The sequence below is a fragment of the Labrus bergylta genome, chromosome 21 (genome assembly GCF_963930695.1).
Source record: "Labrus bergylta chromosome 21, fLabBer1.1, whole genome shotgun sequence".
Classification (NCBI taxonomy): Eukaryota; Metazoa; Chordata; class Actinopteri; order Labriformes; family Labridae; genus Labrus; species Labrus bergylta.
In genome coordinates, this window is record NC_089215.1 from 24,173,980 (window position 1) to 24,200,027 (window position 26,048).

Sequence of the window (26,048 nt, forward strand, 5' to 3'; positions counted from 1 at the left end):
TTTGAAGTCGAAATAGTTCATGAAAGTTTTCAACCTTTTTGAAGCCAAAATCCTGTCATGAAAATTTTCAACTTTTTTGAAGCCGAAATCTTTTCATGAAAATGTTCCATTTTTTTGAAGCCGAAATCTTTTCATGAAAAATTTAAACTTTTTGAAGCCGAAATCTTTTCATGAAAATCTTAAACTTTTTTGAAGCCGAAATCTTTTCATGAAAATGGTCAACTTTTTTGAAGCCGAAATCTTTTCATGAAAATGTTCAACTTTTTGAAGCCGAAATCTTTTCATGAACATTTTCAACTTTTTTGAAGCAGAAATCTTTTCATGAAAATCTTAGACTTTTTTGAAGTCGAAATCTTTTCATGAAAATTTTCAACTTTTTGAAGCCGAAATCTTTTCATGAAAATTTTCATCTTTTTTGAAGCCGAAATCTTTTCATGAATATTTTAGACTTTTTTGAAGCCGAAATACTTCATGAAAATTTTCAACTTTTTTGAAGCCGAAATCTTTTCATGAAAATGGTCAACTTTTTGAAGCCGAAATCTTTTCATGAAAATTTTCAACTTTTTTGAAGCAGAAATCTTTTCATGAAAATCTGAGACTTTTTTGAAGTCGAAATCTTTTCATGTAAATTTTCAACTTTTTTGAAGCAGAAATCTTTTCATGAAAATGTTCAACTTTTTTGAAGCCGAAATCTTTTCATGAAAATCTTCGACTTTTTTGAAGTCGAAATAGTTCATGAAAGTTTTCAACCTTTTTGAAGCCAAAATCCTGTCATGAAAATTTTCAACTTTTTTGAAGCAGAAATCTTTTCATGAAAATTTTCAACTTTTTGAAACCGAAATCTTTTCATGAAAATTTTCAACTTTTTTGAAGCCGAAATCTTTTCATGAAAATGGTCAACTTTTTTGAAGCCGAAATCTTTTCATGAAAATGGTCAACTTTTTTGAAGCCGAAATCTTTTCATGAAAATTTTCAACTTTTTGAAGCAGAAATCTTTTCATGAAAATTTTCAACTTTTTGAAGCTGAAATCTTTTCATGAAAATTTTCAACTTTTTTGAAGCAGAAATCTTTTCATGAAAATCTTAGACTTTTTTGAAGTCGAAATCTTTTCATGTAAATTTTCAACTTTTTTGAAGCAGAAATCTTTTCATGAAAATGTTCCATTTTTTTGAAGCCGAAATCTTTTCATGAAAATTTTCAACTTTTTTGAAGCCGAAATCTTTTCATGAAAATGTTCAACTTTTTTGAAGCCGAGATCTTTTCATGAAAATTTTCAACTTTTTGAAACCGAAATCTGTTCATGAAAATTTTCAACTTTTTTGAAGCCGAAATCTTTTCATGAAAATGGTCAACTTTTTGAAGCCGAAATCTTTTCATGTAAATTTTTTTAACTTTTTTGAAGCAGAAATCCTTTCATGAAAATGTTCAACTTTTTTGAAGCCGAAATCTTTTCATGAAAATGTTCCATTTTTTTGCAGCCGAAATACTTCATGAAAATTTTCAACTTTTTTGAAGCCGAAATCTTTTCATGAAAATCTTCGACTTTTTTGAAGTCGAAATAGTTCATGAAAGTTTTCAACCTTTTTGAAGCCAAAATCCTGTCATGAAAATTTTCAACTTTTTTGAAGCAGAAATCTTTTCATGAAAATTTTCAACTTTTTGAAACCGAAATCTTTTCATGAAAATTTTCAACTTTTTTGAAGCCGAAATCTTTTCATGAAAATATTCAACTTTTTTGAAGCCGAAATCTTTTCATGAAAATGGTCAACTTTTTTGAAGCCGAAATCTTTTCATGAAAATTTTCAACTTTTTGAAGCAGAAATCTTTTCATGAAAATTTTCAACTTTTTGAAGCCGAAATATTTTCATGAAAATTTTCAACTTTTTTGAAGCAGAAATCTTTTCATGAAAATCTTAGACTTTTTTGAAGTCGAAATCTTTTCATGTAAATTTTCAACTTTTTTGAAGCAGAAATCTTTTCATGAAAATGTTCAACTTTTTTGAAGCCGAAATCTTTTCATGAAAATGTTCAAGTTTTTTGAAGCCGAAATCTTTTCATGAAAATGTTCCATTTTTTTGAAGCCGAAATCTTTTCATGAAAATTTTCAACTTTTTTGCAGCAGAAATCTTTTCATGAAAATCTTAGACTTTTTTGAAGTCGAAATCTTTTCATGAAAATTTTCAACTTTTTTGCAGCAGAAATCTTTTCATGAAAATCTTAGACTTTTTTGAAGTCGAAATCTTTTCATGAAAATGTTCAACTTTTTGAAACCGAAATCTTTTCATGAAATTGGTCAACTTTTTTGAAGCCGAAATCTTTTCATGAAAATTTTCAACTTTTTAAGCCGAAATCTTTTCATGAAAATTTTCAACTTTTTTGCAGCAGAAATCTTTTCATGAAAATCTTAGACTTTTTTGAAGTCGAAATCTTTTCATGTAAATTTTCAACTTTTTTGAAGCAGAAATCTTTTCAAGAAAATGTTCAACTTTTTTGAAGCCGAAATCTTTTCATGAAAATGTTCCATTTTTTTGCAGCCGAAATACTTCATGAAAATTTTCAACTTTTTTGAAGCCGAAATCTATTCATGAAAATCTTCGACTTTTTTGAAGTCGAAATAGTTCATGAAAGTTTTCAACCTTTTTGAAGCCAAAATCCTGTCATGAAAATTTTCAACTTTTTTGAAGCAGAAATCTTTTCATGAAAATTTTCAACTTTTTGAAACCGAAATCTTTTCATGAAAATTTTCAACTTTTTTGAAGCATAAATCTTTTCATGAAAATGGTCAACTTTTTTGAAGCCGAAATCTTTTCATGAAAATTTTCAACTTTTTGAAGCCGAAATCTTTTCATGAAAATGGTCAACTTTTTGAAGCGGAAATCTTTTCATGAAAATTTTCAACTTTTTTGAAGCCGAAATCTTTTCATGAAAATTTTCAACTTTTTTGAAGCCGAAATCTTTTTATGAAAATGTTCAACTTTTTTGAAGCCGAGATCTTTTCATGAAAATTTTCAACTTTTTGAAACCGAAATCTGTTCATGAAAATTTTCAACTTTTTTGAAGCTGAAATCTTTTCATGAAAATGGTCAACTTTTTGAAGCCGAAATCTTTTCATGAAAATTTTCAACTTTTTGAAGCCGAAATCTTTTCATGAAAATCTTAAACTTTTTTGAAGCCGAAATCTTTTCATGAAAATGGTCAACTTTTTTGAAGCCGAAATCTTTTCATGAAAATGTTCAACTTTTTGAAGCCGAAATCTTTTCATGAAAATTTTCAACTTTTTTGAAGCAGAAATCTTTTCATGAAAATCTTAGACTTTTTTGAAGTCGAAATCTTTTCATGAAAATTTTCAACTTTTTGAAGCCGAAATCTTTTCATGAAAGTTTTAAACTTTTTTGAAGCAGAATTCTTTTCATGAAAATTTTAAACTTTTTGAAACCGAAATCTTTTCATGAAATTGGTCAACTTTTTTGAAGCCGAAATCTTTTCATGAAAATTTTCAACTTTTTTGCAGCAGAAATCTTTTCATGAAAATCTTAGACTTTTTTGAAGTCGAAATCTTTTCATGTAAATTTTCAACTTTTTTGAAGCAGAAATCTTTTCATTAAAATGTTCAACTTTTTTGAAGCCGAAATCTTTTCATGAAAATCTTCGACTTTTTTGAAGTCGAAATAGTTCATGAAAGTTTTCAACTTTTTTGAAGCTGAAATCTTTTCATGAAAATGGTCAACTTTTTGAAACCGAAATCTTTTCATGAAAATTTTCAACTTTTTTGAAGCATAAATCTTTTCATGAAATTGGTCAACTTTTTTGAAGCCGAAATCTTTTCATGAAAATTTTCAACTTTTTGAAGCCGAAATCTTTTCATGAAAATGGTCAACTTTTTGAAGCCGAAATCTTTTCATGAAAATTTTCAACTTTTTGACGCCGAAATCTTTTCATGAAAATCTTAAACTTTTTTGAAGCCAAAATCTTTTCATGAAAATTTTCAACTTTTTGAAGCCAAAATCTTTTCATGAAAATCTTAAACTTTTTTGAAGCCGAAATCTTTTCATGAAAATGGTTAACTTTTTTGAAGCCGAAATCTTTTCATGAAAATGTTCAACTTTTTGCAGCCGAAATCTTTTCATGAAAATTTTCAACTTTTTTGAAGCAGAAATCTTTTCATGAAAATCTTAGACTTTTTTGAAGTCGAAATCTTTTCATGTAAATTTTCAACTTTTTTGAAGCAGAAATCTTTTCATTAAAATGTTCAACTTTTTTGAAGCCGAAATCTTTTCATGAAAATGTTCCATTTTTTTACAGCCGAAATACTTCATGAAAATTTTCAACTTTTTTGAAGCCGAAATCTTTTCATGAAAATCTTCGACTTTTTTGAAGTCGAAATAGTTCATGAAAGTTTTCAACCTTTTTGAAGCCAAAATCCTGTCATGAAAATTTTCAACTTTTTTGAAGCCGAAATCTTTTCATGAAAATGTTCCATTTTTTTGAAGCCGAAATCTTTTCATGAAAAATTTCAACTTTTTGAAGCCGAAATCTTTTCATGAAAATCTTAAACTTTTTTGAAGCCGAAATCTTTTCATGAAAATGGTCAACTTTTTTGAAGCCGAAATCTTTTCATGAAAATGTTCAACTTTTTGAAGCCGAAATCTTTTCATGAACATTTTCAACTTTTTTGAAGCAGAAATCTTTTCATGAAAATGTTCAACTTTTTTGAAGCCGAAATCTTTTCATGAAAATGTTCAAGTTTTTTGAAGCCGAAATCTTTTCATGAAAATGTTCCATTTTTTTGAAGCCGAAATCTTTTCATGAAAATTTTCAACTTTTTTGCAGCAGAAATCTTTTCATGAAAATCTTAGACTTTTTTGAAGTCGAAATCTTTTCATGAAAATTTTCAACTTTTTTGCAGCAGAAATCTTTTCATGAAAATCTTAGACTTTTTTGAAGTCGAAATCTTTTCATGAAAATGTTCAACTTTTTGAAACCGAAATCTTTTCATGAAATTGGTCAACTTTTTTGAAGCCGAAATCTTTTCATGAAAATTTTCAACTTTTTAAGCCGAAATCTTTTCATGAAAATTTTCAACTTTTTTGCAGCAGAAATCTTTTCATGAAAATCTTAGACTTTTTTGAAGTCGAAATCTTTTCATGTAAATTTTCAACTTTTTTGAAGCAGAAATCTTTTCAAGAAAATGTTCAACTTTTTTGAAGCCGAAATCTTTTCATGAAAATGTTCCATTTTTTTGCAGCCGAAATACTTCATGAAAATTTTCAACTTTTTTGAAGCCGAAATCTATTCATGAAAATCTTCGACTTTTTTGAAGTCGAAATAGTTCATGAAAGTTTTCAACCTTTTTGATGCCAAAATCCTGTCATGAAAATTTTCAACTTTTTTGAAGCAGAAATCTTTTCATGAAAATTTTCAACTTTTTGAAACCGGAATCTTTTCATGAAAATTTTCAACTTTTTTGAAGCATAAATCTTTTCATGAAAATGGTCAACTTTTTTGAAGCCAAAATCTTTTCATGAAAATTTTCAACTTTTTGAAGCCGAAATCTTTTCATGAAAATGGTCAACTTTTTGAAGCCGAAATCTTTTCATGAAAATTTTCAACTTTTTTGAAGCCGAAATCTTTTCATGAAAATTTTCAACTTTTTTGAAGCCGAAATCTTTTTATGAAAATGTTCAACTTTTTTGAAGCCGAGATCTTTTCATGAAAATTTTCAACTTTTTTGAAGCCGAAATCTTTTTATGAAAATGTTCAACTTTTTTGAAGCCGAGATCTTTTCATGAAAATTTTCAACTTTTTGAAACCGAAATCTGTTCATGAAAATTTTCAACTTTTTTGAAGCTGAAATCTTTTCATGAAAATGGTCAACTTTTTGAAGCCGAAATCTTTTCATGAAAATTTTCAACTTTTTGAAGCCGAAATCTTTTCATGAAAATCTTAAACTTTTTTGAAGCCGAAATCTTTTCATGAAAATGGTCAACTTTTTTGAAGCCGAAATCTTTTCATGAAAATGTTCAACTTTTTGAAGCCGAAATCTTTTCATGAAAATTTTCAACTTTTTTGAAGCAGAAATCTTTTCATGAAAATCTTAGACTTTTTTGAAGTCGAAATCTTTTCATGAAAATTTTCAACTTTTTGAAGCCGAAATCTTTTCATGAAAGTTTTAAACTTTTTTGAAGCAGAATTCTTTTCATGAAAATTTTAAACTTTTTGAAACCGAAATCTTTTCATGAAATTGGTCAACTTTTTTGAAGCCGAAATCTTTTCATGAAAATTTTCAACTTTTTTGCAGCAGAAATCTTTTCATGAAAATCTTAGACTTTTTTGAAGTCGAAATCTTTTCATGTAAATTTTCAACTTTTTTGAAGCAGAAATCTTTTCATTAAAATGTTCAACTTTTTTGAAGCCGAAATCTTTTCATGAAAATCTTCGACTTTTTTGAAGTCGAAATAGTTCATGAAAGTTTTCAACTTTTTTGAAGCTGAAATCTTTTCATGAAAATGGTCAACTTTTTGAAACCGAAATCTTTTCATGAAAATTTTCAACTTTTTTGAAGCATAAATCTTTTCATGAAATTGGTCAACTTTTTTGAAGCCGAAATCTTTTCATGAAAATTTTCAACTTTTTGAAGCCGAAATCTTTTCATGAAAATGGTCAACTTTTTGAAGCCGAAATCTTTTCATGAAAATTTTCAACTTTTTGACGCCGAAATCTTTTCATGAAAATCTTAAACTTTTTTGAAGCCAAAATCTTTTCATGAAAATTTTCAACTTTTTGAAGCCAAAATCTTTTCATGAAAATCTTAAACTTTTTTGAAGCCGAAATCTTTTCATGAAAATGGTTAACTTTTTTGAAGCCGAAATCTTTTCATGAAAATGTTCAACTTTTTGCAGCCGAAATCTTTTCATGAAAATTTTCAACTTTTTTGAAGCAGAAATCTTTTCATGAAAATCTTAGACTTTTTTGAAGTCGAAATCTTTTCATGTAAATTTTCAACTTTTTTGAAGCAGAAATCTTTTCATTAAAATGTTCAACTTTTTTGAAGCCGAAATCTTTTCATGAAAATGTTCCATTTTTTTACAGCCGAAATACTTCATGAAAATTTTCAACTTTTTTGAAGCCGAAATCTTTTCATGAAAATCTTCGACTTTTTTGAAGTCGAAATAGTTCATGAAAGTTTTCAACCTTTTTGAAGCCAAAATCCTGTCATGAAAATTTTCAACTTTTTTGAAGCCGAAATCTTTTCATGAAAATGTTCCATTTTTTTGAAGCCGAAATCTTTTCATGAAAAATTTCAACTTTTTGAAGCCGAAATCTTTTCATGAAAATCTTAAACTTTTTTGAAGCCGAAATCTTTTCATGAAAATGGTCAACTTTTTTGAAGCCGAAATCTTTTCATGAAAATGTTCAACTTTTTGAAGCCGAAATCTTTTCATGAACATTTTCAACTTTTTTGAAGCAGAAATCTTTTCATGAAAATGTTCAACTTTTTTGAAGCCGAAATCTTTTCATGAAAATGTTCAAGTTTTTTGAAGCCGAAATCTTTTCATGAAAATGTTCCATTTTTTTGAAGCCGAAATCTTTTCATGAAAATTTTCAACTTTTTTGCAGCAGAAATCTTTTCATGAAAATCTTAGACTTTTTTGAAGTCGAAATCTTTTCATGAAAATTTTCAACTTTTTTGCAGCAGAAATCTTTTCATGAAAATCTTAGACTTTTTTGAAGTCGAAATCTTTTCATGAAAATGTTCAACTTTTTGAAACCGAAATCTTTTCATGAAATTGGTCAACTTTTTTGAAGCCGAAATCTTTTCATGAAAATTTTCAACTTTTTAAGCCGAAATCTTTTCATGAAAATTTTCAACTTTTTTGCAGCAGAAATCTTTTCATGAAAATCTTAGACTTTTTTGAAGTCGAAATCTTTTCATGTAAATTTTCAACTTTTTTGAAGCAGAAATCTTTTCAAGAAAATGTTCAACTTTTTTGAAGCCGAAATCTTTTCATGAAAATGTTCCATTTTTTTGCAGCCGAAATACTTCATGAAAATTTTCAACTTTTTTGAAGCCGAAATCTATTCATGAAAATCTTCGACTTTTTTGAAGTCGAAATAGTTCATGAAAGTTTTCAACCTTTTTGATGCCAAAATCCTGTCATGAAAATTTTCAACTTTTTTGAAGCAGAAATCTTTTCATGAAAATTTTCAACTTTTTGAAACCGGAATCTTTTCATGAAAATTTTCAACTTTTTTGAAGCATAAATCTTTTCATGAAAATGGTCAACTTTTTTGAAGCCAAAATCTTTTCATGAAAATTTTCAACTTTTTGAAGCCGAAATCTTTTCATGAAAATGGTCAACTTTTTGAAGCCGAAATCTTTTCATGAAAATTTTCAACTTTTTTGAAGCCGAAATCTTTTCATGAAAATTTTCAACTTTTTTGAAGCCGAAATCTTTTTATGAAAATGTTCAACTTTTTTGAAGCCGAGATCTTTTCATGAAAATTTTCAACTTTTTTGAAGCCGAAATCTTTTTATGAAAATGTTCAACTTTTTTGAAGCCGAGATCTTTTCATGAAAATTTTCAACTTTTTGAAACCGAAATCTGTTCATGAAAATTTTCAACTTTTTTGAAGCTGAAATCTTTTCATGAAAATGGTCAACTTTTTGAAGCCGAAATCTTTTCATGAAAATTTTCAACTTTTTGAAGCCGAAATCTTTTCATGAAAATCTTAAACTTTTTTGAAGCCGAAATCTTTTCATGAAAATGGTCAACTTTTTTGAAGCCGAAATCTTTTCATGAAAATGTTCAACTTTTTGAAGCCGAAATCTTTTCATGAAAATTTTCAACTTTTTTGAAGCAGAAATCTTTTCATGAAAATCTTAGACTTTTTTGAAGTCGAAATCTTTTCATGAAAATTTTCAACTTTTTGAAGCCGAAATCTTTTCATGAAAGTTTTAAACTTTTTTGAAGCAGAATTCTTTTCATGAAAATTTTAAACTTTTTGAAACCGAAATCTTTTCATGAAATTGGTCAACTTTTTTGAAGCCGAAATCTTTTCATGAAAATTTTCAACTTTTTTGCAGCAGAAATCTTTTCATGAAAATCTTAGACTTTTTTGAAGTCGAAATCTTTTCATGTAAATTTTCAACTTTTTTGAAGCAGAAATCTTTTCATTAAAATGTTCAACTTTTTTGAAGCCGAAATCTTTTCATGAAAATCTTCGACTTTTTTGAAGTCGAAATAGTTCATGAAAGTTTTCAACTTTTTTGAAGCTGAAATCTTTTCATGAAAATGGTCAACTTTTTGAAACCGAAATCTTTTCATGAAAATTTTCAACTTTTTTGAAGCATAAATCTTTTCATGAAATTGGTCAACTTTTTTGAAGCCGAAATCTTTTCATGAAAATTTTCAACTTTTTGAAGCCGAAATCTTTTCATGAAAATGGTCAACTTTTTGAAGCCGAAATCTTTTCATGAAAATTTTCAACTTTTTGACGCCGAAATCTTTTCATGAAAATCTTAAACTTTTTTGAAGCCAAAATCTTTTCATGAAAATTTTCAACTTTTTTGAAGCCAAAATCTTTTCATGAAAATCTTAAACTTTTTTGAAGCCGAAATCTTTTCATGAAAATGGTTAACTTTTTTGAAGCCGAAATCTTTTCATGAAAATGTTCAACTTTTTGCAGCCGAAATCTTTTCATGAAAATTTTCAACTTTTTTGAAGCAGAAATCTTTTCATGAAAATCTTAGACTTTTTTGAAGTCGAAATCTTTTCATGTAAATTTTCAACTTTTTTGAAGCAGAAATCTTTTCATTAAAATGTTCAACTTTTTTGAAGCCGAAATCTTTTCATGAAAATGTTCCATTTTTTTACAGCCGAAATACTTCATGAAAATTTTCAACTTTTTTGAAGCCGAAATCTTTTCATGAAAATCTTCGACTTTTTTGAAGTCGAAATAGTTCATGAAAGTTTTCAACCTTTTTGAAGCCAAAATCCTGTCATGAAAATTTTCAACTTTTTTGAAGCCGAAATCTTTTCATGAAAATGTTCCATTTTTTTGAAGCCGAAATCTTTTCATGAAAAATTTCAACTTTTTGAAGCCGAAATCTTTTCATGAAAATCTTAAACTTTTTTGAAGCCGAAATCTTTTCATGAAAATGGTCAACTTTTTTGAAGCCGAAATCTTTTCATGAAAATGTTCAACTTTTTGAAGCCGAAATCTTTTCATGAACATTTTCAACTTTTTTGAAGCAGAAATCTTTTCATGAAAATGTTCAACTTTTTTGAAGCCGAAATCTTTTCATGAAAATGTTCAAGTTTTTTGAAGCCGAAATCTTTTCATGAAAATGTTCCATTTTTTTGAAGCCGAAATCTTTTCATGAAAATTTTCAACTTTTTTGCAGCAGAAATCTTTTCATGAAAATCTTAGACTTTTTTGAAGTCGAAATCTTTTCATGAAAATTTTCAACTTTTTTGCAGCAGAAATCTTTTCATGAAAATCTTAGACTTTTTTGAAGTCGAAATCTTTTCATGAAAATGTTCAACTTTTTGAAACCGAAATCTTTTCATGAAATTGGTCAACTTTTTTGAAGCCGAAATCTTTTCATGAAAATTTTCAACTTTTTAAGCCGAAATCTTTTCATGAAAATTTTCAACTTTTTTGCAGCAGAAATCTTTTCATGAAAATCTTAGACTTTTTTGAAGTCGAAATCTTTTCATGTAAATTTTCAACTTTTTTGAAGCAGAAATCTTTTCAAGAAAATGTTCAACTTTTTTGAAGCCGAAATCTTTTCATGAAAATGTTCCATTTTTTTGCAGCCGAAATACTTCATGAAAATTTTCAACTTTTTTGAAGCCGAAATCTATTCATGAAAATCTTCGACTTTTTTGAAGTCGAAATAGTTCATGAAAGTTTTCAACCTTTTTGATGCCAAAATCCTGTCATGAAAATTTTCAACTTTTTTGAAGCAGAAATCTTTTCATGAAAATTTTCAACTTTTTGAAACCGAAATCTTTTCATGAAAATTTTCAACTTTTTTGAAGCATAAATCTTTTCATGAAAATGGTCAACTTTTTTGAAGCCGAAATCTTTTCATGAAAATTTTCAACTTTTTGAAGCCGAAATCTTTTCATGAAAATGGTCAACTTTTTGAAGCCGAAATCTTTTCATGAAAATTTTCAACTTTTTTGAAGCCGAAATCTTTTCATGAAAATTTTCAACTTTTTTGAAGCCGAAATCTTTTTATGAAAATGTTCAACTTTTTTGAAGCCGAGATCTTTTCATGAAAATTTTCAACTTTTTGAAACCGAAATCTGTTCATGAAAATTTTCAACTTTTTTGAAGCTGAAATCTTTTCATGAAAATGGTCAACTTTTTGAAGCCGAAATCTTTTCATGAAAATTTTCAACTTTTTGAAGCCGAAATCTTTTCATGAAAATCTTAAACTTTTTTGAAGCCGAAATCTTTTCATGAAAATGGTCAACTTTTTGAAGCCGAAATCTTTTCATGAAAATTTTCAACTTTTTTGAAGCAGAAATCTTTTCATGAAAATCTTAGACTTTTTTGAAGTCGAAATCTTTTCATGAAAATTTTCAACTTTTTGAAGCCGAAATCTTTTCATGAAAGTTTTAAACTTTTTTGAAGCAGAATTCTTTTCATGAAAATGTTAAACTTTTTGAAACCGAAATCTTTTTATGAAATTGGTCAACTTTTTTGAAGCCGAAATCTTTTCATGAAAATTTTCAACTTTTTTGCAGCAGAAATCTTTTCATGAAAATCTTAGACTTTTTTGAAGTCGAAATCTTTTCATGTAAATTTTCAACTTTTTTGAAGCAGAAATCTTTTCATTAAAATGTTCAACTTTTTTGAAGCCGAAATCTTTTCATGAAAATCTTCGACTTTTTTGAAGTCGAAATAGTTCATGAAAGTTTTCAACTTTTTTGAAGCTGAAATCTTTTCATGAAATTGGTCAACTTTTTTGAAGCCGAAATCTTTTCATGAAAATTTTCAACTTTTTGAAGCCGAAATCTTTTCATGAAAATGGTCAACTTTTTGAAGCCGAAATCTTTTCATGAAAATTTTCAACTTTTTGACGCCGAAATCTTTTCATGAAAATCTTAAACTTTTTTGAAGCCAAAATCTTTTCATGAAAATTTTCAACTTTTTGAAGCCAAAATCTTTTCATGAAAATCTTAAACTTTTTTGAAGCCGAAATCTTTTCATGAAAATGGTTAACTTTTTTGAAGCCGAAATCTTTTCATGAAAATGTTCAACTTTTTGCAGCCGAAATCTTTTCATGAAAATTTTCAACTTTTTTGAAGCAGAAATCTTTTCATGAAAATCTTAGACTTTTTTGAAGTCGAAATCTTTTCATGTAAATTTTCAACTTTTTTGAAGCAGAAATCTTTTCATTAAAATGTTCAACTTTTTTGAAGCCGAAATCTTTTCATGAAAATGTTCCATTTTTTTACAGCCGAAATACTTCATGAAAATTTTCAACTTTTTTGAAGCCGAAATCTTTTCATGAAAATCTTCGACTTTTTTGAAGTCGAAATAGTTCATGAAAGTTTTCAACCTTTTTGAAGCCAAAATCCTGTCATGAAAATTTTCAACTTTTTTGAAGCCGAAATCTTTTCATGAAAATGTTCCATTTTTTTGAAGCCGAAATCTTTTCATGAAAAATTTCAACTTTTTGAAGCCGAAATCTTTTCATGAAAATCTTAAACTTTTTTGAAGCCGAAATCTTTTCATGAAAATGGTCAACTTTTTTGAAGCCGAAATCTTTTCATGAAAATGTTCAACTTTTTGAAGCCGAAATCTTTTCATGAACATTTTCAACTTTTTTGAAGCAGAAATCTTTTCATGAAAATCTTAGACTTTTTTGAAGCCGAAATACTTCATGAAAATTTTCAACTTTTTTGAAGCCGAAATCTTTTCATGAAAATCTTCGACTTTTTTGAAGTCGAAATAGATCATGAAAGTTTTCAACATTTTTGAAGCTGAAATCTTTTCATGAAAATTTTCAACATATTGAAACCAAAATCTTTTCTTGAAAATTTTCAACTTTTTTGAAGCCAAAATCTTTTCATGAAAATCTTAGACTTTTTTGAAGTCGAAATCTTTTCATGAAAATTTTCAACTTACTGAAACCAAAATCTTTTCTTGAAAATTTTCATCTTTTTTGAAACCAAAATCTTTTCTTGAAAATTTTCAACTTTTTTGCAGCAGAAATCTTTTCATGAACATCTAAGACTTTTTGAAACCAAAATCTTCATGAAAATTTTCAACTTTTTTGCAGCAGAAATCTTTTCATGAAAATGTTCAAGTTTTTTGAAGCCGAAATCTTTTCATGAAAATGTTCAATTATTTTGAAGCCAAAATTCTTCATAAAAATTTTCAACTTTTTTGAAGCCGAAATCTTTTCATGAAAATCTTCGACTTTTTTGAAGTCGAAATAGTTCATGAAAGTTTTCAACCTTTTTGAAGCCAAAATACTGTCATGAAAATTTTCAACTTTTTTGAAGCAGAAATCTTTTCATGAAAATTTTAGACTTTTTTGTAGTCGAAATACTTCATGAAAATGTTCAACCTTTTTAAAGCCGAAATCTTTTCATGAAAATTTTCAACTTTTTTGAAGCATAAATCTTTTCATGAAAATTTTAGACTTTTTTGCAGCCGAAATACTTCATGAAATTTTTCAACTTTTTTTAAGCCGAAATCTTTTCATGAAAATCTTCGACTTTTTTGAAGTCGAAATAGTTCATGAAAGTTTTCAACCTTTTTGAAGCTGAAATCTTTTCATGAAAATGTTCAACTTTTTTGAAACCAAAATCTTTTCATGAAAATTTTCAACTTTTTTGAAGCCGAAATCTTTTCATGAAAATCTTAAACTTTTTTTTAGTCGAAATCTTTTCATGAAAATTTTCAACTTTTTTGAAGCTGAAATCTTTTCATGAAAATTGTCAACTTTTTTGAAGCCGAAATCTTTTCATGAAAATTTTCAACTTTTTGAAGCCAAAATCTTTTCATGAAAATTTTCAACTTTTTTGAAGCAGAAATCTTTTCATGAGAATCTTAGACTTTTTTGAAGTCGAAATCTTTTCATGTAAATTTTCAACTTTTTTGAAGCAGAAATCTTTTCATGAAAATGTTCAACTTTTTTGAAGCCGAAATCTTTTCATGAAAATCTTAGACTTTTTTGAAGTCGAAATCTTTTCATGTAAATTTTCAACTTTTTTGAAGCAGAAATCTTTTCATGAAAATGTTCAACTTTTTTGAAGCCGAAATCTTTTCATGAAAATTTTCAACTTTTTTGAAGCCGAAATCTTTTCATGAAAATCTTAGACTTTTTTGAAGTCGAAATCTTTTCATGTAAATTTTCAACTTTTTTGAAGCAGAAATCTTTTCATGAAAATATTCAACTTTTTTGAAGCCGAAATCTTTTCATGAAAATGTTCAACTTTTTTGAACCCGAAATCTTTTCATGAAAATGTTCAATTTTTTTGCAGCCGAAATACTTCATGAAAATTTTCAACTTTTTTGAAGCCGAAATCTTTTCATGAAAATCTTTGACTTTTTTGAAGTCGAAATAGTTCATGAAAGTTTTCAACCTTTTTGAAGCCAAAATCCTGTCATGAAAATTTTCAACTTTTTTGAAACCTAAATCTTTTCATGAAAATGTTCAACTTTTTTGATGCCGAAACAGTTCATGAAAATTTTCAATTTTTTTGAAGCCGAAATCTTTTCATGAAAATGTTCAACTTTTTTGATGCCGAAATCTTTTCATGAAAATTTTCATCTTTTTTGAAACATAAATCTTTTCATGAAAATTTTAGACTTTTTTGTAGTCGAAATACTTCATGAAAATGTTCAACTTTTTTAAAGCCGAAATCTTTTCATGAAAATTTTCATCTTTTTTGAAGCATAAATCTTTTCATGAAAATCTTAGACTTTTTTGCAGCCGAAATACTTCATGAAAATTTTCAACTTTTTTTAAGCCGAAATCTTTTCATGAAAATCTTCGACTTTTTTGAAGTCGAAATAGTTCATGAAAGTTTTCAACCTTTTTGAAGCTGAAATCTTTTCATGAAAATGTTCAACTTTTTTGAAACCAAAATCTTTTCATGAAAATCTTCGACTTTTTTGAAGTCGAAATCTTTTCATGTAAATTTTCAACTTTTTTCAAGCCGAAATCTTTTCATGAAAATGTTCAAGTTTTTTGAAGCCGAAATCTTTTCATGAAAATGTTCCATTTTTTTGAAGCCGAAATACTTCATGAAAATGTTCAACTTTTTTGAAGCCGAAATCTTTTCATGAAAATGTTACATTTTTTTGAAGCCGAAATACTTCATGAAAATTTTCAACTTTTTTGAAGCAGAAATCTTTTCATGAAAATTTTCAACTTTTTTGAAGCAGAAATCTTTTCATGAAAATTTTCAACTTTTTGAAACCAAAATCTTTTCATGAAAATGTTCAACTTTTTTGAAGCCGAAATCTTTTCATGAAAATTTTCAACTTTTTGAAGCCGAAATCTTTTCATGAAAATTTTCAACTTTTTTGAAGCAGAAATCTTTTCATGAAAATCTTAGACTTTTTTGAAGCAGGAATCTTTTCATATAAATATTCAACTTTTTTGAAGCAGAAATCTTTTCATGAAAATCTTCAACTTTTTTGAAGCCGAAATCTTTTCATGAAAATGTTCAACTTTTTTGAAGCCGAAATCTTTTCATGAATATGTTCCATTTTTTTGAAGCCGAAATACTTTATGAAAATGTTCAACTTTTTTGAAGCCGAAATCTTTTCATGAAAATGTTCAACTTTTTTGAAACCGAAATCTTTTCATGAAAATTTTCAACTGTTTTAAAGCAGAAATCTTTTCATGAAAATTTTCAACTTTTTTGATGCCGAAATAGTTCATGAAAATTTTCGACTTTTTTGAAGCCGAAATACTTCATGAAAATTTTCAACTTTTTTGAAACCTAAATCTTTTCATGAAAATTTTCAACTTATTTGATGCCGAAATAGTTCATGAAAATTTTCAATTTTTTTAAACCGAAATCCTGTCATGAAAATGTTCAACTTTTTTGATGCCGAAATCTTTTCATGAAAATTTTCAACTTTTTGATGCCGAAATCTTTTCATGAAAATTTTCAACTTTTTGATGCCGAAATCTTTTCATGAAAATTTTCAACTTTTTGAAACCAAAATCTTTTCATGTAATTTTTCAACTTTTTTGAAGCAGAAATCTTTTCATGAAAATGTTCAACTTTTTTGAAGCCAAAATCTTTTCATGAAAATGTTCAACTTTTTTGAAGCCAAAATCCTGTCATGAAAATTTTCAACTTTTTTGAAGCAGAAATCTTTTCATGAAAATCTTCGACTTTTTTGAAGTCGAAATACTTGATGAAAATGTTCAACTTTTTTGAAGTCTAAATCTTTTCATGAAAATTTTCAACTTTTTTGAAGCCGAAATCTTTTCATGAAAATGGTCAACTTTTTTGAAGCCGAAATCTTTTCATGAAAATTTTCCACTTTTTGAAGCCGAAATCTTTTCATGAAAATTTTCAACTTTTTTGAAGCAGAAATCTTTTCATGAAAATCTTAGACTTTTTTGAAGCCGAAATCTTTTCTTGAAAATGTTCCATTTTTTTGAAGCCGAAATACTTCATGAAAATTTTCAACTTTTTTGAAGCCGAAATCTTTTCATGAAAATGTTCAACTTTTTTGAAGCCGAAATCTTTTCATGAAAATTTTCAACTTTTTGAAACCAAAATCTTTTCATGTAATTTTTCAACTTTTTTGAAGCAGAAATCTTTTCATGAAAATTTTCAACTTTTTGAAGCCGAAATCTTTTCATGAAAATTTTCAACTTTTTTGAAGCAGAAATCTTTTCATGAAAATCTTAGACTTTTTTGAAGTCGAAATCTTTTCATGTAAATTTTCAACTTTTTTGAAGCAGAAATCTTTTCATGAAAATGTTCAACTTTTTTGAAGCCGAAATCTTTTCATGAAAATGTTCAACTTTTTTGAAGCCGAAATCTTTTCATGAAAATGTTAAATTTTTTTGAAGCCGAAATACTTCATGAAAATGTTCAACTTTTTTGAAGCCGAAATCTTTTCATGAAAATGTTCCATTTTTTTGAAACCGAAATACTTCATGAAAATTTGCAACTTTTTTGAAGCCGAAATCTTTTCATGAAAATTTTCAACTTTTTTGAAGCCGAAATCTTTTCATGAAAATCTGCGACTTTTTTGAAGCCGAAATACTTGATGAAAATATTCAACTTTTTTGAAGCAGAAATCTTTTCATGAAAATTTTCAACTTTTTGAAACCGAAATCTTTTCATGAAAATTTTCAACTTTTTTGAAGCCGAAATCTTTTCATGAAAATGTTCAACTTTTTTGAAGCCGAAATCTTTTCATGAAAATTTTAGTCTTTTTTGAAGTCGAAAAAAATCATGAACATTTTCAACTTTTTTGAAGCAGAAATCTTTTCATGAAAATGTTCAACTTTTTTGAAGCCGAAATCTTTTCATGAAAATGTTCCATTTTTTTGAAGCCGAAATACTTCATGAAAATTTTCAACTTTTTTGAAGTCGAAATCTTTTCATGTAAATTTTCAACTTTTTTGAAGCAGAAATCTTTTCATGAAAATGTTCAACTTTTTTGAAGCCGAAATCTTTTCATGAAAATTTTCAACTTTTTGAAACCAAAATCTTTTCATGAAAATTTTCAACTTTTTTGAAGCCGAAATTTTTTCATGAAAATTTTCAACTTTTTTGAAGCTGAAATCTTTTCATGAAAATTTTCAACTTTTTGAAACCAAAATCTTTTCATGAAAATGTTCAACTTTTTTGAAGCCGAAATCTTTTCATGAAAATTTTCAACTTTTTGAAACCAAAATCTTTTCATGAAAATTTTCAACTTTTTGAAACCAAAACTTTTCATGAAAATGGACAACTTTTTTGAAGCCGAAATCTTTCCATGAAAATTTTCAACTTTTTGAAGCCGAAATCTTTTCATGAAAATTTTCAACTTTTTTGAAGCAGAAATCTTTCCATGAAAATTTTCAACTTTTTGAAGCCGAAATCTTTTCATGAAAATTTTCAACTTTTTTGAAGCCGAAACCTTTTCATGAAAATTTTCAACTTTTTGAAGCCGAAATCTTTTCATGAAAATTTTCAACTTTTTTGAAGCAGAAATCTTTTCATGAAAATCTTAGACTTTTTTGAAGCAGGAATCTTTTCATATAAATATTCAACTTTTTTGAAGCAGAAATCTTTTCATGAAAATCTTCAACTTTTTTGAAGCCGAAATCTTTTCATGAAAATCTTCAACTTTTTTGAAGCCGAAATCTTTTCATGAATATGTTCCATTTTTTTGAAGCCGAAATACTTTATGAAAATGTTCAACTTTTTTGAAGCCGAAATCTTTTCATGAAAATGTTCAACTTTTTTGAAACCGAAATCTTTTCATGAAAATTTTCAACTGTTTTGAAGCAGAAATCTTTTCATGAAAATTTTCAACTTTTTTGATGCCGAAATAGTTCATGAAAATTTTCGACTTTTTTGAAGCCGAAATACTTCATGAAAATTTTCAACTTTTTTGAAACCTAAATCTTTTCATGAAAATTTTCAACTTATTTGATGCCGAAATAGTTCATGAAAATTTTCAATTTTTTTAAACCGAAATCCTGTCATGAAAATGTTCAACTTTTTTGATGCCGAAATCTTTTCATGAAAATTTTCAACTTTTTGATGCCGAAATCTTTTCATGAAAATTTTCAACTTTTTGAAACCAAAATCTTTTCATGTAATTTTTCAACTTTTTTGAAGCAGAAATCTTTTCATGAAAATGTTCAACTTTTTTGAAGCCGAAATCTTTTCATGAAATTTTTCAACTTTTTTGAAGCCAAAATCCTGTCATGAAAATTTTCAACTTTTTTGAAGCAGAAATCTTTTCATGAAAATCTTCGACTTTTTTGAAGTCGAAATACTTGATGAAAATGTTCAACTTTTTTGAAGTCTAAATCTTTTCATGAAAATTTTCAACTTTTTTGAAGCCGAAATCTTTTCATGAAAATGGTCAACTTTTTTGAAGCCGAAATCTTTTCATGAAAATTTTCCACTTTTTGAAGCCGAAATCTTTTCATGAAAATCTTAGACTTTTTTGAAATCGAAATCTTTTCATGTAAATTTTCAACTTTTTTGAAGCAGAAATCTTTTCATGAAAATGTTCAACTTTTTTGAAGCCGAAATAGTTCATGAAAATTTTAGACTTTTTTGAAGCCGAAATACTTCATGAAAATTTTCAACTTTTTTGAAACCTAAATCTTTTCATGAAAATGTTCAACTTTTTTGAAGCCGAAATCTTTTCATGAAAATGTTCCATTTTTTTGAAGCCGAAATACTTCTTGAAAATTTTCAACTTTTTGAAACCAAAATCTTTTCATGAAAATGTTTAACTTTTTTGAAGCCGAAATCTTTTCATGAAAATGTTCCATTTTTTTGAAGCCGAAATACTTCATGATAAATATTCAACTTTTTTGAAGTCTAAATCTTTTCATGAAAATTTTCAACTTTTTTGAAGCCGAAATCTTTTCATGAAAATTTTCAACTTTTTTGATGCCGAAATAGTTCATGAAAATTTTCAACTTTTTTGAAGCCGAAATCTTTTCATGAAAATGTTCAACTTTTTTGAAGCCGAAATCTTTTCATGAAAATGTTCCATTTTTTTGAAGCCGAAATACTTCATGATAAATATTCAACTTTTTTGAAGTCTAAATCTTTTCATGAAAATTTTCAACTTTTTGAAGCCGAAATCTTTTCATGAAAATCTTCAACTTTTTGAAACCAAAATCTTTTCATGAAAATTTTCAACTTTTTTGAAGCAGAAATCTTTTCATGAAAATGTTCAACTTTTTTGAAGCCGAAATCTTTTCATGAAAATGTTAAATTTTTTCGAAGCCGAAATCTTTTCATGAAAATGTTCAACTTTTTGAAGCCGAAATCTTTTCATGAAAATTTTCAACTTTTTGAAACCAAAATCTTTTCATGAAAATTTTCAAATTTTGAAGCAGAAATCTTTTCATGAAAATGTTCAACTTTTTTGAAGCCGAAATCTTTTCATGAAAATGTTCAACTTTTTTGAAGCCGAAATCTTTTCATGAAAATGTTCAACTTTTTTGAAGCCGAAATCTTTTCATGAAAATGTTCAACTTTTTTGAAGCCGAAATCTTTTCATGAAAATGTTCCATTTTTTTGTAGCCGAAATACTTCATGAAAATTTTCAACTTTTTTGAAGCCGAAATCTTTTCATGAAAATGTTCAACTTTTTTGAAGCCGAAATCTTTTCATGAAAATTTTCCATTTTTTTGAAGCCGAAATACTTCATGATAAATATTCAACTTTTTTAAAGTCTAAATCTTTTCATGAAAATTTTCAACTTTTTTGAAGCCGAAATCTTTTCATGAAAATTTTCAACTTTTTTGATGCCGAAATAGTTCATGAAAATGTTCAACTTTTTTGAAGCCGAAATCTTTTCATGAAAATTTTAGACTTTTTTGAAGTCGAAAAAAATCATGAACATTTTCAACTTTTTTGAAGCAGAAATCTTTTCATGAAAATGTTCAACTTTTTTGAAGCCGAAATCTTTTCATGAAAATGTTCCATTTTTTTGAAGCCGAAATACTTCATGAAAATTTTCAACTTTTTTGAAGTCGAAATCTTTTCATGTAAATTTTCAACTTTTTTGAAGCAGAAATCTTTTCATGAAAATGTTCAACTTTTTTGAAGCCGAAATCTTTTCATGAAAATTTTCAACTTTTTGAAACCAAAATCTTTTCATGAAAATTTTCAACTTTTTGAAACCAAAATCTTTTCATGAAAATGTTCAACTTTTTTGAAGCCGAAATCTTTTCATGAAAATTTTCAACTTTTTGAAACCAAAATCTTTTCATGAAAATTTTCAACTTTTTGAAACCAAAACTTTTCATGAAAATGGAAAACTTTTTTGAAGCCGAAATCTTTTCATGAAAATGTTAAATTTTTTTGAAGCCGAAATCTTTTCATGAAAATGTTCAACTTTTTGAAGCCGAAATCTTTTCATGAAAATTTTCAACTTTTTGAAACCAAAATCTTTTCATGAAAATTTTCAACTTTTTTGAAGCAGAAATCTTTTCATGAAAATGTTCAACTTTTTTGAAGCCGAAATCTTTTCATGAAAATGTTCAACTTTTTTGAAGCCGAAATCTTTTCATGAAAATGTTCAACTTTTTTGAAGCCGAAATCTTTTCATGAAAATGTTCCATTTTTTTGTAGCCGAAATACTTCATGAAAATTTTCAACTTTTTTGAAGCCGAAATCTTTTCATGAAAATGTTCAACTTTTTTGAAGCCGAAATCTTTTCATGAAAATGTTCCATTTTTTTGAAGCCGAAATACTTCATGATAAATATTCAACTTTTTTGAAGTCTAAATCTTTTCATGAAAATTTTCAACTTTTTTGAAGCCGAAATCTTTTCATGAAAATTTTCAACTTTTTTGATGCCGAAATAGTTCATGAAAATGTTCAACTTTTTTGAAGCCGAAATCTTTTCATGAAAATTTTAGACTTTTTTGAAGTCGAAAAAAATCATGAACATTTTCAACTTTTTTGAAGCAGAAATCTTTTCATGAAAATGTTCAACTTTTTTGAAGCCGAAATCTTTTCATGAAAATGTTCAACTTTTTTGAAGCCGAAATCTTTTCATGAAAATTTTCAACTTTTTGAAACCAAAATCTTTTCATGAAAATTTTCAACTTTTTGAAACCAAAATCTTTTCATGAAAATTTTCAACTTTTTTGAAGCCGAAATTTTTTCATGAAAATTTTCAACTTTTTTGAAGCTGAAATCTTTTCATGAAAATTTTTAACTTTTTGAAACCAAAATCTTTTCATGAAAATGTTCAACTTTTTTGAAGCCGAAATCTTTTCATGAAAATTTTCAACTTTTTGAAACCAAAATCTTTTCATGAAAATTTTCAACTTTTTGAAACCAAAACTTTTCATGAAAATGGACAACTTTTTTGAAGCCGAAATCTTTCCATGAAAATTTTCAACTTTTTTGAAGCCAAATTCCTGTCATGAAAATTTTCAACTTTTTTGAAGCCGAAATCTTTTCATGAAACTGTTCAACTTTTTTGAAGCCGAAATCTTTTCATGAAAATGTTCAACTTTTTTGAAGCCGAAATCTTTTCATGAAAATTTTCAACTTTTTGAAACCAAAATCTTTTCATGTAATTTTTCAACTTTTTTGAAGCAGAACTCTTTTCATGAAAATGTTCAACTTTTTTGAAGCCGAAATCTTTTCATGAAAATTTTAGATTTTTTTGAAGTCGAAAAAAATCATGAACATTTTCAACTTTTTTGAAGCAGAAATCTTTTCATGAAAATGTTCAACTTTTTTGAAGCAGAAATCTTTTCATGAAAATGTTACATTTTTTTGTAGCCGAAATACTTCATGAAAATTTTCAACTTTTTTGAAGTCGAAATCTTTTCATGTAAATTTTCAACTTTTTTGAAGCAGAAATCTTTTCATGAAAATGTTCAACTTTTTTGAAGCCGAAATCTTTTCATGTAAATTTTCAACTTTTTGAAGCCAAAATCTTTTCATGAAAATTTTCAACTTTTTTGAAGCCGAAATCTTTTCATGAAAATTTTCAACTTTTTGAAGCCAAAATCTTTTCATGAAAATTTTCAACTTTTTTGAAGCCGAAATCTTTTCATGAAAATTTTCAACTTTTTGAAGCAGAAATCTTTTCATGAAAATTTTCAACTTTTTTGAAACCTAAATCTTTTCATGAAAATTTTCGACTTTTTTGAAGCCGACATTTTTTCATGCAAATTTTCAACTTTTTTGAAGCCGAAAATTTTCAACTTTTTTGAAGCCGAAATCTTTTCATGTAAATTTTCAACTTTTTTGGAGCCGAAATCTTTTCATGAAAATTTTCAACTTTTTTGAAGCCGAAATACTTCATGAAAATTTTCAACTTTTTTGAAGCCTAAATCTTTTCATGAAAATCGTCGACTTTTTTGAAGCCGACATTTTTTCATGTAAATTTTCAACTTTTTTGAAGCCGGAAATAGTTCATGAAAATTTTCAACTTTTTTGAAGCTGAAATTTTTCAACTTTTTTGAAGCCGAAATCTTTTCATGTAAATTTTCAACTTTTTTGAAGCAGAAATCTTTTCATGAAATACTTCGACTTTTTTGAAGCCGAAATACTTGATGAAAAATTTAAACTTTTTTGATCCCGAAATCTTTTCATGAAAATCTTCGACTTTTTTGAAGCCGAAATACTTCATGAAAATGTTTACCTTTTTTAAAGCCATAATCCTGTCATTAAAATTTTCAACTTTTTTGAAGCTGAAATCTTTTCATGAAAATCGTTGATTTTTTTGAAGCCGAAATACTTCATGAAAATTTTCAACTTTTTGAAGCCGAAATCTTATCATGAAAATTTTCAACTTTTTTGAAGCAGAAATCTTTTCATGAAAATCTTAGACTTTTTTGAAGTCGAAATCTTTTCATGAAAATTTTCAACTTTTTTGAAGCCGAAATCTTTTCATGAAAATGGTCAACTTTTTGAAGCAGAAATCTTTTCATGAAAATTTTCAACTTTTTGAAGCCGAAATCTTTTCATGTAAATTTTCAACTTTTTTGAAGCCGAAATCTTTTCATGAAAATTTTCAACTTTTTGAAGCCGAAATCTTTTCATGAAAATTTTCAACTTTTTTGAAGCAGAAATCTTTTCATGAAAATGGTCAACTTTTTCGATGCCGAAATCTTTTCATGAAAATGTTCCATTTTTTTGTTGAAGAAATACTTCATGAAAATTTTCAACCTTTTTTGAAGCCGAAATCTTTTCATGAAAATTTTCAACTTTTTTGAAGCCGAAATCTTTTCATGAAAATGTTCAACTTTTTTGAAGCCGAAATCTTTTCATGAAAATTTTCAACTTTTTGAAGCAGTAATCTTTTCATGAAAATCTTAGACTTTTTTGAAGTCGAAATCTTTTCATGTAAATTTTCAACTTTTTTGAAGCCGAAATCTTTTCATGAAAATTTTCAACTTTTTTGAAGCCGAAATCTTTTCATAAAAATCTTAGACTTTTTTGAAGTCGAAATCTTTTCATGTAAATTCTCAACTTTTTTGAAGCCGAAATCTTTTCATGAAAATGTTCAACTTTTTTGAAGCCGAAATACTTCATGAAAATTTTCAACTTTTTTGAAGCCGAAATCTTTTCATGAAAATCTTCAACTTTTTTGAAGCCGAAATCTTTTCATGAAAATGGTCAACTTTTTTGAAGCCGAAATCTTTTCATGAAAATTTTCAACTTTTTTGAAGCCGAAATCTTTTCATGAAAATGGTCAACTTTTTTGAAGCCGAAATCTTTTCATGAAAATTTTGAACTTTTTGAAGCCGAAATCTTTTCATGAAAATTTTCAACTTTTTGAAGCCGAAATTTTTTCATGAAAATTTTCAACTTTTTGAAGCCGAAATCTTTTCATGAAAATTTTCAACTTTTTTTAAGCAGAAATCTTTTCATGAAAATCTTAGACTTTTTTGAAGTCGAAATCTTTTCATGAAAATGTTCATCTTTTTGAAGCAGAAATCTTTTCATGAAAATCTTAGACTTTTTTGAAGTCGAAATCTTTTCATGTAAATTTTCAACTTTTTTGAAGCAGAAATCTTTTCATGAAAATGTTCAACTTTTTTGAAGCCGAAATCTTTTCATGAAAATGTTCAATTTTTTTGAAGCCGAAATCTTTTCATGAAAATGTTCCATTTTTTTGAAGCCGAAATACTTCATGAAAATTTTCAACTTTTTTGAAGCAGAAATCTTTTCATGAAAATCTTAGACTTTTTTGAAGTCGAAATCTTTTCATGAAAATTTTCAACTTTTTGAAGCCAAAATCTTTTCATGAAAATTTTCAACTTTTTGAAACCGAAATCTTTTCATGAAAATTTTCAACTTTTTTGAAGCAGAAATCTTTTCATGAAAATGTTCAACTTTTTTGAAGCCGAAATCTTTTCATGAATATGTTCCATTTTTTTGCAGCCGAAATACTTCATGAAAATTTTCAACTTTTTTGAAGCCGAAATCTTTTCATGAAAATGTTCATCTTTTTGAAGCAGAAATCTTTTCATGAAAATGTTCAACTTTTTTGAAACCAAAATGTTTTCATGAAAATGTTCAGCTTTTTTGAAGCCGAAATCTTTTCATGAAAATGTTCCATTTTTTTGAAGCCGAAATACTTCATGAAAATTTTCATCTATTTTGAAGCATAAATCTTTTCATGAAAATTTTAGACTTTTTTGCAGCCGAAATCTTTTCATGAAAATTTTCAACTTTTTGAAGCCGAAATCTTTTCATGAAAATGGTCAACTTTTTGAAGCCGAAATCTTTTCATGAAAATTTTCAACTTTTTGAAGCCGAAATCTTTTCATGAAAATTTTCAACTTTTTTGAAGCAGAAATCTTTTCATGAAAATCTTAAACTTTTTTGAAGCCGAAATCTTTTCATGAAAATTTTCAACTTTTTTGAAGCCGAAATCTTTTCATGAAAATCTTCGACTTTTTTGAATTCGAAATAGTTCATGAAAGTTTTAAACCCTTTTTGAAGCCAAAATCCTGTCATGAAAATTTTCAACTTTTTTGAAGCAGAAATCTTTTCATGAAAATTTTCAACTTTTTGAAACCGAAATCTTTTCATGAAAATTTTCAACTTTTTTGAAGCCGAAATCTTTTCATGAAAATGGTCAACTTTTTTGAAGCCGAAATCTTTTCATGAAAATGTTCAACTTTTTGAAGCCGAAATCTTTTCATGAAAATTTTCATCTTTTTTGAAGCATAAATCCTTTCATGAAAATTTTAGACTTTTTTGCAGCCGATTTACTTCATGAAAATTTTCAACTTTTTTGAAGCCGAAATCTTTTCATGAAAATGGTCAACTTTTTTGAAGCCGAAATCTTTTCATGAAAATTTTCAACTTTTTGAAGCCGAAAT